We start from the raw sequence: 17,993 nt of genomic DNA, 5'->3' as shown, positions 1-17,993 counted from the left end.
AACACATTTCATTTTGTCCATAATAGGGTTCATAATTCTTATTTAAACCATGATCCAAAAATAAAAGACACCCCATATATGAATTTAAAACAAAATACTATTCCTAATCATGTCAAAATGTAACGGAATGTCTCGGAAGTATACTATTTGATCACTTGAACCAGTCCTAAATGCTCTTACACCTATATGCACACATATTATTACATAGATTGTTAAGACATAATTTTTTAAATTATCGCAAATGTCTACTACTACATTCACTGTATATAGATATGTAAAAAATTATACTAAAAAATTCTCCTTTAAAGAGTGCACTATAATTAATAGTGTACCTGTATATGAATTCATGCTCTCCCAGGACAATTCCGACTATCGTGGAATCCTAATTCTCCACAAGCATTGCATTTTCTGGGCGCTTTTTTGTGTTCTTTCGTAGCATTCTCCTTTTGGGATACCATTCTTTTTCCAGACCCCTTTGTCTTTGATTGTATAGAAGGTAAGACAATAACCTCCGTCGGTATCTTTCTTCCTAACAGCATTTCTTTTGTTTCTCAGCTTATCACCCGTGTTACTACTACTACTGCATTCAGACATACTACTTTGTGCGTGTATCTTGTCTTTAAAACCTTTAAGAATGTCCATTGATTCATCTACATACTCGGGCTTCTGTTCAGCGAGTGTCACACATGAGAATACTTCAGACCATAGGTTACCAATTTTGTTTTTTCTAACATCTAATGCGTTGTAATCATCGATTAAAGTCTCAGACACATTATTACAAATTGGCAGACATGTTGCCAATTTGCTCCACCTACATAACAAATACTGGTTTGGAAATTTGTCGAAGCCTTGCTCCTTCAACACATAAAGCACATGACGACACAAAATACCATGTCTCTCGAATTTTTTGCAGGAGCAATTCAATTTCACCTCATCAGAAATAAAACTAACATAGTAAACCTTATTTTTTTTACGATCAATAATGGGAATATTGTCACTTGTAGCAACTCTTACAACTTTAACACCACAGGTGAAACAGGCAGCTTTCCCCTCATTTTTAAATTCGGAAAATATAACTGGAGTGTAGAACTCAGAAGCGTGGTTTTCCAAAGAGTAAGGTGTTTATAGATTAGGGAAAAAGTTTTTTGACTTGACGATTAATTTTGACTGTTTCCATCATTGAGCGTCCATAGCGCTTTCAAACCTCATCAGAAACTCCACCAACGTTAAGTTTGGATTCATGAAATTCCCGAAAAAGCTATTTTCGGACTTAGATCTAGATGTGGTTCTCATTAGTCCACCCATAAACAAATCTATGAAATATGCTGGGATCCAGGAAGCCCTTTTGTCAAACATCGTAACTAACCATTCATTGTCGGATAGCCCGTATAAGGATACAACTGAACACCACCGTTCCTCAAACTCAGCCGGTTCGATGTCTTCTGCCCAAACACACGAACACAACTCTTTCATGCAGTTAGTTTATCTGTAGAGTGTAGATCCAATCTTGTCATGCAGTTTTTTCATGATATGCAACATGCAATATCTGTGCTGAGTTTTGTCCCCGAACACTGTCTTAACTCCTGCCTTTATGCTTTAATCTTGGTCAGTGATCATGCACACAGGATACTTATCACTCATTGCGCTCAGAAAATTCCAAAACAGCCATACGAAATGCTCACCATTCTTCTTTCTTATAAGTCCTGCTCCAAATGTCACACATTTTTTGTGATGGTCAACCCCCGTAAAAAGTGCAAAAATCATTTTATATGTATTCATATTGAATGTTGTGTCGAAGGATGTCATATCACCAAAAAAGTTGTAGTTTTTTTATCGCTATAGGGTCAAACCAATAAACTCTAGAAAGTCGCCCACGATCATCAACATCAAAATCAAAGAAGTAAGAACTACACATAGCTTTCTTTTGCATGAAATTCTCAATCATCATTTGAGCATCATTGTAACACCCCCTCATACCAAGGTGCCTTACCAGGACCACATTACCATGAAAGTGTGTTACCATCTCGGTTGCCCGAGGTTAGTACATATCAAAAGCGTCTGAACTGAGCACATTTATTAAAATACTGTAAAGCATAAAGTTTACAACATCCCAAATTCAAATACTGGTTTAACAAAATACAATCTCCAAAGTTTAACAATAAAAGAAATCCAATCTAAGACTCAGACGGTGATGCTATGACTGGTGATGGCGATACTCCCAAGACAGTTCCCAAGCTCACACTAGCAATACCTGTCAAGCCTGCTCACCATCCCCGAATGGATCACCGCAGATTCCACAAACAACACGGGGTCAGTATTACTCAAACATTAAGACAAACAAACGGAGAAATCCACTGATCATCGCCAATTCCCATTACTCTATTCTCACACAGTAACCGACTACACACTGAAGTGTGTAGCCCTGCCAGATTACCCATCGCAACAGGTAATCCTCACCGCCAGTGGGTGACCGCAGCCGATCCCACCTAGTCCAGCTCCTCAATGAGCGACAACAATCCCTATCCCTTAATGTGCACATCCCCTCCCGTGGCGGGTTCCACGGAGGGCGAACTAGGGTGTGAAGCCACTCCCGCAAGTGACTCCACCACAATCATAAACACAAGATATCACAGCCATCTCAACACCCTTACACCATCATCGTCACAACAATCTCCATACTCCGATGATCAACAGATAACAATAATCACAACAACATGTCTTACAATAACTTGAAGAACCGAGTAGGAAACCCTACCTTAGAAATCAACAGTGGGAATGAACTTGCACACTCAGAAAGGCTCCTCTACGAAGTCTTCTCCTATACCATAATCATATCACACAATTACACATTGCACAATCCCCATATTCCCAATTCCGTAATTACAGTAACCCCAACGAATACAAACAACATAGAATAAAACTTACCAACAGTAGGATGAGGAATTGTACGTAAGGACTCCGACGGTTTCGCAAACAACAAAGCAATGGGATGATTAGGGAGAGATTAGGGTTAACGTAAAATGATGAAGTAGAAATGATGTTTTGAAAACTGACGCGGGATATAAAATAAATCTTAAACGCTCCCTAATCAAACCGTCAAAATAATACTCGTCGGATCGAATACTCGGTCGAGTAAAGTTATACTCGGCCGAGTATCCTCTACTCGGTCGAGTATTCACTATACTCGGCCGAGTATTCATCGGCGAAACCAAAACAACTCATAACAATAGCACTACTCGGCCGAGTAGGCTCTACTCGGTCGAGTAGTCACCAAAGAAAATCAGAGTGTTACAATCTTCCCCCTTAAAAAGAACTTCGTCCGAAGTTCATACTCTACTATAAAACAAAGCACAACACTACAACACAAGACTATACTAACCACACATAACAACACCAAGGAACTAAACAAGTCACCACAAAAGTCATTATCCCGACTCAAAGCAAACAACAAACAAAACAAAACACAACCGCGACCATCTCCTACCCCCCTAAAAAGACAACGGTTACGTCCCCGTAACCAAACATACCTGATCAAAAAGGTGAGGAAAACGTTCTCGCATAGCTTCCTCGGGTTCCCATGTGGCTTCCTCCACATTATGATTAGACCAAAGCACCTTGAGTAAGACCGTCTCACCATTCCGGGTCTTACGAACCTTGCGATCAAGAATCTCCTTAGGAATCTCGGCGTAGGACAAGGATTCATCAAGCTCGATGTTCTCCATTTCAAGGATATGCGACGGATCGCTCACATACTTCCGAAGTTGAGATACATGAAAAACATTGTGTACTCTATCCAAAGCTGGTGGTAACGCTAACCTGTAGGCCACCTCGCCAACACGGTCCAAAATCTCATAAGGACCTATAAACTTTTGGCTTAGCTTACCCTTTTTCCCGAACCTCATAACACCTCGCATAGGTGACACTTTTAAAAGAACCATGTCACCTACCATAAACTCAATGTTCTTGCGGTGCAAGTCAGCGTAGCTCTTCTGACGATCCTGAGCTGCTCTCATCTTTTGCCGAATTAATTGGATCTGCTCAACCATATCTTGAACCAACTGTGGCCCTAAAACCACCGTCTCAGAACTATCATCCCAACAAACTGGACTTCGGCATTTCCGACCATACAAAGCTTCAAAAGGTGCCATCCCAATGCTTGTATGATAACTGTTATTGTATGAAAACTCGATCAAATCAAGCCTGTCTTCCCAACTGCCCCCAAAGTCCATAACACATGCCCTCAGCATGTCCTCTAAGGTCTTGATTGTCCATTCTGTCTGACCATCGGTTGCCGGGTGAAAGGCTGTACTCATCTTTAAAGTTGTACCCATCAACTCTTGCAGCTCTTGCCAAAACTTGGATATGAACCTCGCATCACGATCAGAAACGATATCTTTAGGTATACCATGTAACCGAACCACATGCCTCTTGTAACCCAATGCCAGCTGCATCTGATAGGTAGAAAATTGTCGCTGTTTCCCTCTATCAAAACTATTTGTAAAACCCGAAAAAACGTAGTATTAAGTCGGGGTCGAACACAAGGACGGCGGGGGTTGCTACAAGGTTCAACTTAGAGTCAAGTTCAATCAATACTAAAAGTAGGGGTTTTGGTTTTACTCACTAAAGCAATTGAACAAACAAGATGATGAAAATGAATAAGATTAATTAAAAACTGGGGCTTTCGGGGTCATCTAAATGGTTTAAGGGCAAACATGATGAATCAAGGGGTCAATGATAAGAGGGTATCCTAAGGGTGACATCTAACTCTCATTAAGCATCACACTTCTCTTAAACATACAACAAGACCTCCACAAATTTTCATTCAATGGGGGAATTAAGCAATAATGAAAAAAGGCACAAACTTTCACTCATGCAATTAATCAAACACCTTGTGTGCATGAACAAGAAAGAATAACAATCCACCAAAGACCCAAATAATCATACAATCATGCCATAAAAACCATATAGACTCCCCCTAAACCCTAGAAGGAAGTCTACTCACTCATACTAAAGATAACCATGCTAATAAGAGAAGAAGGACAATTAACATAAAGAGAAGACATGATGATGATTATAACAATTATGAAAGACAAGAGAAAGAGTAAACAAATGATTGATAAGTAAATAAGAGCAGAAGTATACCAACACAAGGAAAAATGATTGCTTGATTGAATAATAAGAAGGAAAACCTTCAAAATCCCCCAATACAATCTTCAAAGAACAAGAGTAAACTATTGATTCTAACTAACAATTACTAGTTTTACTAAATATTAAGGAAAGATTAAGGAAAGATTAGTGCTTGATTAAGAAAGGATTACAATTAATAAGGAAAGTTTTCAGATCTAGGGTTGTGTGTACAAAGGGTTTAAGGAGGGGGTATTTATAGGCTATCATAGGATTAAGGGAGGAATGGAGAAAAAGCCCATTTTGCGTGCTGCGTGTTCCTGTGCCGGCGGGCCGGCTGCCGGCCTCTTGTGCCGGCAGCGCGTTCTTCAAAAACTGAGAGAAATAAAGGTTGTGTAATCCCCTGCCGGTGGGCGGTATCTTTGGGCCGTCGGCCGGAGAGAATTCTTCATCTTGGAATTTTCTTGATTTCTTCATAAGAGTTGCCCTCTGGGTTGCCCGGCAGAAATTTTACTGTCCGGCAGCGCGTTCTCACATCTTTTGCCCAAAAACTCCTTCAAAAATTGCCTAAGTATGGACTTGTGTTCCCTGCCGGTGGGCCGGCTGCCGGCCTGCCGGCAGAGAACATCTTCTCAGCTTGTTTCCTCCTTTTTCTCCTCATAGCCACATCCCTCGCGGTGGGATGGGCCGGCTCCCGCCTCCGCCGCGCAGAGGATTGTCCTCATAATCCTTCATCTCCCTTTTCTTCATGTAAAGGCATTAGAATGCCTTTCTTGCCCCAATTCCTCCATACTCGACTCGGTTCCTACAAAAGGATACACAAAATAACAAGTACGGGGATCGGGCACAAATGCAAGGAAAGGCACACGAAACCGACTCGTTATGAGCCGGAATGCGTAAAAGAAAGAGGTAAATGAGGTGTAAATAAGTCGCATATCAACCTCCCCACACTTAAACCTTACTCGTCCTCGAGTAAGTCCAAAATCAATGTACAAGGCATTATTATGATAGATATGGAGAGTGGATGCACAATATAAGCATCACTCAACTAAACTACTACTTAAGCCGATCGAGTATTAGCGCACTCAACGCCCCTTCAACTCACAATTTGACACTCATGAGGGGAGAGTGCCCTATTGCAAGGCAAGTTGGGTCTTGCTACAAAATTTTTGATGCGATCACTCAATTAAACACAAGTCGACATATATGATGCATCACAAAAATCAAACCGCTTTCCTCATCTAAGCGGCCGTTTTACTTTGAACGATTAAAGGTTTTGGTCGGGAGATACCGTCTCATAGTCTCGGCGGGGTGTCAATGCCCTAATGGTGGCTCAAGCAACCGAAATTCGACAACCAAATGCCTAGGAAACAAATTCAAAGGCGGGAAAGGGGGAAACAAAGCCTAACCTTCGAGAATCACATGACACACTCAAGATTCAACCTAATTGACCCATGACTAAGGGGACCAAGACTACCGACTTCCTCACGGTTTTCACTAATATCTCATTTTGTTTTTGGAATGGGTGATTTTTGTGCAAAAAGTAACCAAAATCACTCATCTACTCGACTCGTGAGACATGCCCGCAATCTAACATGGAATCTACTCCTACAAGACCATTAATAAGATGCAAAAAAGGAAAATATGCATAAAAGAAACAAGGGTTGTAACGGGGCTAGGTGATGGGTCGAAACGGGATTGGTGCAAGCGCCGTTATGGATCATTTGGAGTTTAAGATCAAGTAGTTGTTAAAATTTCCCTTTTGTTCCCAAATTATAACAAATGAATGAATCAAAAAGAACATGATATTAGTTGCCTAAATCACACAAAAATTTGAAAATCCGACTCATTTGGAAAAACATCATTTCCCCTTTATTTTGCAACGCCTTTTTCTACTCCTTTAATGATGCATAAGGAGTGTTGCTCGGCTTTTTCCTCAACAAACAAAGTATAAGTGCAACGCATTTTTTTTCATTACATTTTTTTTCTCTCTTTTTTTTTTTATTTTATTTTCTTTTCTTTTTCAAAACCTCTTTATTCAAAGCAAACCAAACTAAACCATCATTCCGACTCAAGTGGATTGTGCACATCCACTAAACCAAGATTCAAATCCCCTTGCTTTATACTACCCAAACTCATAGACAACTTTCTTGATCAAGGTCGGTTGTTTTTGGGTTGTAGTTAGTATCGTAGGTATCAAATGAAAGGTCAAGGCTCAAAAGAGGTAAACAAAATCGGTCCTAGTCTAAAGGGTCGAAGAATTAGGCTTATTTGGCAATGTGAGGCTCAAAAAGAAATGAAATGCAACTTGTTGTTTCAAAATATGCATATAAATGAACATCTCATGGTCTAAAAGGAAAGGACGCCATGCTTGTGCGTCGTGATGTGACATGCCACGCGAGGAGCCTACTCACACCTAAAGGGGGACCGGGTATGGATGTATCGGTCCCAAGGAGGCTCTAAATCTCACATGTAAGGAGCTATGTCGAAATCTAGGCCTAGCCTACGGTCTTGGTCTCACATGGTGGTCAAAACTTTCCGGTCTAGCCTCATTTCCCGGGTATTTGCAAGCAAACACCCTAACAAGGAGGTCACTAGGTGCAAGCCACTAAGAGGGGAAAGACACAGCTTAGACAATATCATCATAGAGGGTATCATACTCCCTTCCTAGACCAAATTTTGTTCAAAAATTTATATACAAACTCGATGCAAAATGTAAATAAAGCAACAAACACATATTCACAAGATACGAAATGCATTTCTAAGTACTAGCAACATAAATAAACATGCAACAATTATCTAAACCTAGCAGCACGTAAGCAACACACACCAAGTTCCAAAATGGAACATCCTCATCAACATAGCCCATCCTCCTCCATATATCCAACAATATAAAGGAAAAGAATAGTAAAGGAGAAAGAGATAGGAAAGATTAAACCGAGCGGTCTTCTAGTCTCCTAATGCCTCAAATGTCTCGTATGTGCCTGCGCCACTTGTTAGACAAACATATATATACAATGCAATATTTTTGGAATTTTTGAAATTTTTCAATTTTTAGGCATTTTTTGAATTTTTATCAAATTTAAAGGTGCAAACAAATATTCACAAAGTGGATATTTCCCTCCCCACACTTGAAATTTACATTGTCCTCAATGGAACAAAGTATAGGGAGAGAATAGGAAAAATAAACAACATATTTTTGGTGGTTTTTTAATTTTTGAAAATAAAAATAACATATTTTTGGTATTTTTGATTTTTGGAAATTAAAATGCATGTTTTTGGTGTTTTTTTTAGGCCCTCCCCACACTTATTCATTTACCTGGGAGGGCAATTGAGTGAAATAAAATAACATGTTTTTGGTGATTTTAGTCATTTTTCAATTTTTTAGTTGGTTTTTATTTTGAAAATGCAATGCATGCTCTATTCTATATGCAAAATTTAAATGACAATGCAAGTTATCCTAAGTGAATGCAATTACTAAATGTGACAATATATTACAAATTGAAATCTAATGCAATTCTATATGAATGCAATTATATGAATTTCTAACTAAATGCATACAAAATTTAAATATGAATGAGAAGTTTGGATTGTTGGGGTACATACTTGACATTTGGATTGAATATGGGGAGCATACCGAAGGCTTTGGATTGAAAAGGGAGGAAAGATAGGCCAAACGCGAGGCCGCCTAAGACTCAAGGTCCCCGTCATCATCATCATCATTATTATCATTATCATCATCATTGTCATCTCCGTCCACCGCTCCAAACGCGGACTCTCTAAGGAAGTCGTCGGTGTTCATGGGAGCGGTGGAATCGCCGAAATCCCCGCCGGACGCAATGAAGCCGCCGGAGGCCGCCCCGGAGGCACTCCCAACCTCGGGGTTGGAGAAAATGGAGGGTGTACCCCCGAACCATTGAGCATCATGCCCCTCCTCTTGAGAAGCGGGAGGGGGAAAAACCGGGGCGGCAAAGTAATCCGGCCGGATATTGATGTCGGCGTAGACAAACCGCGCATCCTTGTGGTAACCACCATCCGGCTCAAGGTAGTAGGAGGGGTGGAGATGTTGGGGGTGCTCGTAGTTCCTCCTCATATAATCATCATAAATCGGAAATTGACCCACGGAGGTGTCATAGTATATCCGATCCAACCTTTGTTCAATGCCCCGCCTCTCACTAGCGGCGGTTTCCAAACCCAACCGCATGTCACTCATGAAGGTGACCAAATCGGCATGCATAGGAGGCGGGGGAGGAGGGACGTTGCTTGAGGAGCCTTCACCAAAATTACCCCCCCAAGGTTGAGGTTGGAAGGTGGAAGGTGGTCGGAAGGAGGGCATGGAGTAGTGGAGAGAGGATGGAGTTTCCCTCCGGTTGTCACGACCATAGGTGACGGGGTTGGTCGGGGGAGGTCGGGTCTCATCGGGCTCCTTCTCAATCTCAAGGAGGTAGGATTCCTCACCGGGCTTGATTTTGAATTTGGAGGCATTGGGAATTGGGACGGAATTCTTCTTTTGCACTTGCCAATACTCGATTCCATCAAAAGGATTGACCTTGATCCACTCTAGGTTTTTCGTTAACCATTGTTTGGTGTTGTAGGTCTCCCCCCGGATCCACTTCAAGTTGTTCAAGTTCACCGGGCGGTCAAGGCTCTTAGCAATTCGGGTTATTATCCCACCCACATGAAGAGGGACTTTTTGCCCCGGTGATTTAGAAAGTGATTGCAAGTGGAGGGTCAAATGGTGACCCACATTGATTTCATAGGGGGCCGGGGTGGTGAGAAGGTAAGACCCCAAAATCTCCAATTCGGTAACCCGAAAAACCCATGGCTCATGGGTTGCAAAAATAGAACCTCCCACAAATCGATGCCAAATGCGAATGGGGGCATTGTGGCACGCAATCTCCGGCTTTTTCACGCCGGTTTGGTCATCCAATCCCGAAATGGCTTTCCACACCCTAGAAAAGTGAGCGGTCTCGGGTGCTTTAAATTTTGGGGGATTGATGAGGCCGAAAATTCGGCAATGTCTTCCTAGGGACAAGGAATGATCACGGTTCATCAACCGGAAGTGTATTTGCTCGACCATACGGGTTTGTCGGTGCTTATCAAGACGGAAACTACTAAGGAATTCCCATGTGAGGCGGGGATAAGTTTCCTCATGCAAATCATACAAGCCTTTCATACCAACACCCTTAAACAATTCAAAGGTTTCGTTGTCTAATCCCATATTTCTCATAGCCGGTCTACAAATGAATTTAGTCGGGGTTAAGGGGCGATTTTTGAACAAGATAAATTTACCTTTTTGCTCTTCTGTGACGAACTCAACATCCGGGAAGTCGGGATCCGGGTTAGTGTCACTCGCCGCTGCCTCGACCAAAAGCCGCTGTGCTTCCGCCATTTCTGACCTTGTCCTCTTGTTTGCCATATTTGAAGAAGGAATGAAGGATAAAAAGGGAATGAGGAGGAAGGGAATGAAGGAGGGTGAGGTGTGGAGGAGGATTAATGGCGATTTGGTAGAGTTTGGGGTAATGGAGGTGAGGAATGAGGGAGATAGGTGTGAGTAGGAAAAAGAAAGTAATAGGAAATAATGGGGGTTTCACGGGCTGGTTTATGGAGTTATAAAGAGTCCCACGGTTGGTTGACCAGTGGCCCGGCCACCAGAGGAATTTGCCCCAATTTTTTTCAAAAAACAAATTTCGTCAAAATGAATTCAACGCGCTGCCGGTGGTGGGCACCGGCTACCGGCAGGGAATTCCTTCTTCTTCAATTCTCCAACTCTCACCAACCTAAGAGATCCTCTACCGGTGGGCCGGCTGCCGGCCTGCCGGTAGAGGATTCTCCTCCTTCAACTTTTCAACATTTTCAACAAGTATGGATCTCCCTGCCGGTGGGCCGGCTGCCGGCCTGCCGGCAGGGGATTCTCTTCAACTTAATTCCTTCGAATTTTTATCAAAAAATTTCAACGCGCTACCGGTGGAGGGCACCGGCTGCCGGTCCACCGGCAGGGGGTTACATCACTTCAATTTCAACTCGTTTTTCCTCCAATGCTCAACAATAAACTTCCAAGTCCTATCCTTGCCCATTTTTCGAGTTTTCAACTTTCAAACCGACGGCTCGTGTCGGGATCTTGGGCGAGGCTAGGGGTCCCACCTCCGAATTCAACTTCGTCAAGAATGTTCAATCCAAACTATCTCAAATTCTATCTAAATGCATGCTATTTACAAATGGTGGTTCTTGAGGAACACCACCAAACCAATTCACTTTCGAGAATTTCAACTTTCCCTCTCCTCGGGGAGGGGTTCCCCGAGATAGAGCACTTCAATAGGACCTTTGTTATCACCGTCATAGTATCGCTTGATTCTTTGACCATTGACCCTAAAAGTTCCCCCTTCTTCACTCCATAGCTCGAAAGCACCATAAGGAAATACTTTCATCACTTTAAAGGGTCCGGACCATCGTGATTTGAGCTTGCCCGGAAACACCTTGATTTTGGAGTTAAAAAGGAGAACAAGGTCTCCAACACTTACCTCTTTCTTCATGATCTTGGCATCATGCCATTTCTTCGTTTGGTCTTTGTAGATTTTGGAGCTCTCATATGCCTCCAATCTCAATTCCTCAAGCTCATTCATTTGGAGAAAGCGCACCTCTCCGGCGGCATCAAAGTCAAAATTCATCTCTTTAAGAGCCCACCAAGCTTTATGCTCCAACTTCACCGGCAAATGGCAAGCTTTCCCGTACACAAGCTTATACGGGGTGGTGCCAAGGGGTGTCTTGAAGGCGGTTCTCAATGCCCATAAGACATCCGGGAGCTTTTGGGACCAATCTTTCCGGCTTTTGTTGGTGACTTTCTCCAAAATGGCTTTAATTTGGCGGTTAGAAACCTCCACTTGCCCACTAGTTTGAGGGTGGTAGGCAAGTGCGGTTTTGTGCCGCACACCATGTGATTCAAGTAGAGCTTTGAAGGTGCTCTTGCGGAAATGAGATCCGCCATCACTTATGACTACTCTTGGTGTTCCGAACCTTGGGAAAATCGTGCCTTTGAAAAGCTTCATCACAACCTTTCTATCATTGGTGGGGGAGGCAACCGCTTCAATCCATTTGGATACATAGTCCACCGCAACCAAGATGTATTCATTTCCACAAGAGTTGGGAAAGGGTCCCATGAAGTCTATGCCCCAACAATCAAAAAGCTCAATCTCCAATATGTTAGTCAAGGGCATCTCACTTCTCTTCCCAATGTTCCCAACCCTTTGGCAAGCATCACAAGATTTAACCAAGTAGTGAATGTCTTTGAACATGGAGGGCCAATAAAACCCACCTTGGAGGATCTTGGCAATTGTTCTAAAGGTGGCCAAGTGTAGGCGGAATTGTGAACCCGGTCAACAATCTCTAAGCCCTCCTCTCTTGAAACACATCTCCGGAACATTCCATCCCCACACTTGCGAAACAAATGTGGGTCATTCCAAAAGTATCTCCTAGCATCATTTCTCAACTTCCGCCTTTCTCTTGGTTCCATTTCATCCGGTAAGAAACCACTCACAATGTAGTTTGCAAGATCCGCAAACCAAGGGGTTTTGGCGGTAACTTCCATGAGTCCATCATCCCGCAACCACTCATTGATGGGTCCACTCTTGTCTTGTATCCCATGGTCTTCAACGGTCAATCTAGATAAGTGGTCGGCTACAACATTTTCCGAACCGGCCTTATCCTTAATCTCTAAATCAAATTCTTGAAGAAGAAGGACCCATCTCAAGAGTCGGGGCTTTGCATCTTTCTTCACCATCAATTGTCTCAAAGCGGTGTGATCGGAGTAAACCACCACCTTAGACCCAACAAGGTATTGCCGGAATTTCTCCACGACATGAACAATTGCCAACATTTCCTTTTCGGTAGTAGCATATCCACATTGTGTTTGATCAAGAGTCTTGCTTGTGTAATATATCACATGATGCTTCTTATCCACAACTTGCCCAAGTACCGCACCAACCGCGAAGTCCGAAGCATCACACATTATCTCAAAGGGAAGATTCAAATCCGGAGACCGGATTATCGGTGCCGTGACCAATGCTCTCTTCAACCTATTAAAAGCTTCAAGACAAGAATCATCAAACACAAAGGGGGAATCCTTAAGGAGTAATGAGGTTAGGGGCTTTGCTATTTTTGAAAAATCCTTGATAAAACGCCGATAAAACCCGGCATGGCCTAGAAAACTTCTCACTCCCTTAACATTAGAAGGGGGTGACAAGTTTTCTATGACCGCAACTTTGGCCCCATCGACCTCAATACCCCTCCTTGAAACGATGTGACCGAGGACAACCCCTTCCTCAACCATGAAATGGCACTTTTCCCAATTAAGGACGAGGTTATGCTCCTCACACCGTTTCAACACACAAGCCAAGTTCTCAAGACCAAGCTCAAACGAGTCTCCATGGACACTAAAGTCGTCCATGAAGACTTCCATGCTTTTTTCAAGGAAATCGGAAAATATTGCCATCATGCACCTTTGAAAGGTGCCGGGCGCATTACAAAGCCCGAATGGCATCCTACGGTAGGCATAGACCCCTATTGGACAAGTGAAGGTCGTCTTCTCTTGGTCATCCGGGTGGATGGGAATTTGGAAAAACCCGGAATAACCGTCTAAGAAGCAATAATATGCATGGCCCGCGAGCCTTTCTAGCATTTGGTCAATGAAGGGAATTGGGAAGTGGTCTTTGAGGGTGGCGGCATTGAGCTTGCGGTAGTCAATACACATTCGCCACCCGGTCATGGGTCTAGTGGGTAGGGTGGTGCCATCCTCTTGTTCAACCATTTGTATTCCCCCCTTTTTGGGTACCACGTGGACCGGACTAACCCATTTGCTATCGGTAATTTGGTATATAATACCGGCCTCTAGGAGTTTCAACACTTCATTTTTCACCACCTCGGCCATCTTTGGGTTAATCCTCCTAAGACCGTCAACCTTGGGTTGACTCCCCTCTTCCAAAACTATTCTATGCATGCACAAACTCGGACTTAAGCCCTTGATGTCATCAATGCTATACCCAAGTGCTCCTCTATGAGTTTTCAAGATTTCCAAAAGCTTCTTTTCTTGGGACTCACTTAGGTTAGCATTAACGATCATAGGATAGGCCTCTCCTCATCAAGGAAAGCGTATTTGAGTGAGGGAGGCAAGGGTTTGAGTTGTACCTTTGGAGGGAGAAAGCCCTCCACTTTCTTCAATAGTTCCTCATCAACTTCGTGATCCTCTTTCATTGCCTCATCATGCAAAGAGATTTGAAAAACCTCTTCCATCTCCGCCTCTTCAAGGGCTACTTCGTGCACTACTTCATCAATTACCTCAATTGTGCTAAATCTTTCTACACTTGGACCTTTCATCAAATTTGGCAAGTTAAATTCGATTTTGTTGCCCTCAATTTGGAAGGTTAGCCGCCCATTCTTCACATCAATGAGTACTCCTCCGGTAGCCAAAAATGGCCTACCTAGGATGATGGGAGTATGGCTATCCTCCGTAATATCAAGGACAACAAAATCGGTGGGAATCAAAAACTTTCCAACCTTGACGGGCACGTCCTCAAGCACCCCCATAGGGCGTTTGACGGACCTATCCGCCAATTGGAGAGTCATGGTAGTGGGAGCCAAGTTTTGAATGCCAATCCTTTTTGCAACTTTCAAAGGAATAACACTAACACTTGCTCCCAAGTCACAAAGAGCTCTTGATATAGGAACACCGCCAACTACACAAGGAATGGAAAAGCTTCCCGGGTCACCAAGTTTAGTGGGCAATTTGTTAAGGATATGAGCACTACATGCTTCTTCCATAGCCACTATTTCTTGGTCACCCAAGACTCTTTTCCTTGTCAAAATGTCTTTTAAAAATTTTGAGTAGGTTGACATGTTCATTATCACCTCCGTAAAGGGTAGGGTAACCTCAAGTTTCTCAAGCATATCACAAAATTTGGCATACTTGAGGTTTTCCCTACTCTTTATGGCTCTTGAAGGGTAAGGAATTTTAGAAACAAGTTGGGAATTGGAAGATACCTTTGGAGGAGCCGAACTTTTTGTTACCTTTTTAGAATGTTGCAAAGGTACTTCTTCAATAGCTTCCTCCTCATAAGGGAGGTCTTCCACATATCCATCAACATCCTTGTCCACTTGAATTCCTCCTCTAGTCAAATCTTCACAAGCTTTCTTTCCTTTCTTGTCTTCATTAGCTTTACCCGAAACCTCAATGGGTGAGCTTTCCTCTTCATCATCCATTTCTAAACCATTCCCCTTGGGATCTTCATCAACTTCCAACTCAAGGTCTTTGTAAGGGTCCTCAAGCTCTAAACCACTCCTTAGCACTACCGCATGAGCATGGTGGCTATTTGAGGCATCTTTGGAGCTTTGTCCTTGAGCCAACAAACCACCGGGCGGCCTTTGAGGGTTAGCCATAGCATGAGAAGCCATCCTAGATTCCATTTCCCTCATGTCCTTAAGAAATGTAGCCCTCAAGTTTGCTTGTTCTTGTTGAGTAGCTTTTGCAAAATTAGCTATCTCTTGGCTATGTTGAAGTTGCATGTTTTTTATCATCTTCAATAGCTCAACTTGAGAGAGCTCACCTTGGGGCTCTTGATGAGGTTGGTTGGCTATGGGTAAAGGGAACCCATAGTCATATCTAGCATTGGGACCTTGGTTGTTGTTTTGCCCCCCTTGGAAGTTAGCTCTAGGACCATAGTTGTTGAAGTTTGATCCTTGACCTTGTTCTTGAGACCCTTGAACATACCCTTGCCCAAATCCTTGATTTGCTTGATTTACTTGATTCCCTTGGTAAAACCCTTGGTTGCTTTCATTTCCACCAAACTCTTGGTACCCTTGTTGTTGGTTGCCATAGTTTTGGGGTTGATTGTTGCTTGACCATTGGTTTTGGTTTCCGGAATTATTTCTTGGGTTTGGGAGAATTCCCCTTGGTTGAGCAAAACCGGGTGGATTGGTTTGGGTTTGTGGTTGGAGATGTTGGGGGTTTTGAACATTGGTGCTTTTGTAACTAAAGTTGGGGTGGTTCCTTAACCCGGGGTGGTAGAAATTGGTATTTGGATTGTAGGTGTTTGGGTTGTTGTAAGGAGGCCTTGGTGGTCTAGGATTGTTGTTGTAGCTTTGAAAAGCGTTCACCTCTTGAGCATTCTCTTCATAGGCACCATTGTAATTGTTGCCACACAAGTCATATGTATGACCACTTCCTCCACAAAGTTCACAACTTGAGACTTGAGCCACTTCTTCCATGGGCGGCCCATATGAGGTTGCGGCTTGGTTCACTTGATTCTTTGAAAACTTCTCAAATTGTTTTGTGAGCAAGTCAAGCTTGGCATTTGTCTCGGAGTTAGAGGCATTTTCCTTAGGAAATTTCCCGTTCCTTCGTAGCATGTTCCCTCTAGAACCATAGTTTGCCTCCGAATCTACCATTTTCTTGATCAATGCCGTGCCCTCTTCATCACTCAAGTGGTCAAAACCTCCCCCCGCGGAGGCATTTACCATCTCCTTAGTTCTTGGTAGTAAAGTTTGGAAGAATGTTTGAGTAATGTACCATTCCGGTATTCCATGGTGGGGGCAACTTGCTATCAAGTCTTGATAACGGTCCCAAGCCTCACCCAAGGACTCCCCATCCTCTTGTTGGAACGTATGGATCTCATTGCGGAGCATCGCGGTCTTGGAGGAAGGGTAGTACTTGGCCATAAATGCTTTGGCTAAGTCGTCCCAAGTAGTGAAAGTATCCGGTGGGTGGATGTTCAACCATCGGTCCGCTTTGCCCGTCAATGAAAACGGGAACAACATCATTCTCAAGGTGTCTTCGGACACCCCATTCTTCTTCATTAGTGAAACTTTCCTCTTAAACTTCCGGAGATGAGCATGGGCATCCTCTTCAATATGACCCCCGAATAAGTCATTCTCAATTAACCCGACTTGGGAGGGATGCATTTCAAAGTTGTTTGGGGCCAAGGTGCCGAAATCGATAGGGTTACATGAATCATTATGGTTAGGCCGGTTATAATCTCTAAGAGCCATTTGTGGTGGGTGGTTTGGCTCTTGATATGGTGGTGTTTGAGGTGGACTATTATAATTAAGGAAGTTATGAAAGGGGTTCTCTACTAAAGTCTCAATTGTGGTATTTGGTTGAATCGTAGTTGTTGTATCAAAATTTTGTGGGATGTGTGAGTTTGGTTGATCAATGTTTGCTTGTATGGAACTATTCCTTACTCTTTCAAGAGTCCTAGTCCTCAAGGTTCTAAAAAGCCTTTCGGGGTCGGAGTTGAATAGAAGAGCTTGGTGATTCCTTCTAGGCATACACTTGACAAATCGTAAGTCTCCTAGTGTTTTTACACACTAGGGAAAGGCAAAAATCACACACACTCTACAAACAACAATCAACTACTAAAGCAAACTAACAATTGAGACAAGATTAAAGCAAAGACTCTAAATAAAACTAAGCATAACCTAACGCCATCCCCGGCAACGGCGCCATTTGATAGGTAGAAAATTGTCGCGGTTTCCCTCTATCAAAACTATTTGTAAAACCCGAAAAAACGTAGTATTAAGTCGGGGTCGAACACAAGGACGGCGGGGGTTGCTACAAGGTTCAACTTAGAGTCAAGTTCAATCAATACTAAAAGTAGGGGTTTTGGTTTTACTCACTAAAGCAATTGAACAAACAAGATGATGAAAATGAATAAGATTAATTAAAAACTAGGGCTTTCGGGGTCATCTAAATGGTTTAAGGGCAAACATGATGAATCAAGGGGTCAATGATAAGAGGGTATCCTAAGGGTGACATCTAACTCTCATTAAGCATCACACTTCTCTTAAACATACAACAAGACCTCCACAAATTTTCATTCAAT

General features: G+C 42.8%; 1 non-coding gene across 1 annotated transcript; it reads left to right on the top strand.

Moving 5' to 3' along the window:
• The first annotated feature begins 16,690 nt into the window (after nucleotides 1–16,690).
• On the top strand, nucleotides 16,691–16,797 carry LOC141635373 (small nucleolar RNA R71). Its single transcript, XR_012540067.1, has one exon. It is a non-coding gene; the product is annotated as a small nucleolar RNA R71 (small nucleolar RNA).
• The last annotated feature ends 1,196 nt before the right edge of the window (nucleotides 16,798–17,993 follow it).

The sequence above is a fragment of the Silene latifolia genome, chromosome Y (assembly GCF_048544455.1).
Source record: "Silene latifolia isolate original U9 population chromosome Y, ASM4854445v1, whole genome shotgun sequence".
Lineage (NCBI taxonomy): Eukaryota > Viridiplantae > Streptophyta > Magnoliopsida > Caryophyllales > Caryophyllaceae > Silene > Silene latifolia.
The sequence above is the reverse complement of the archived record's forward strand: the minus strand, read 5'-3'. Positions and strand labels throughout refer to the sequence as shown.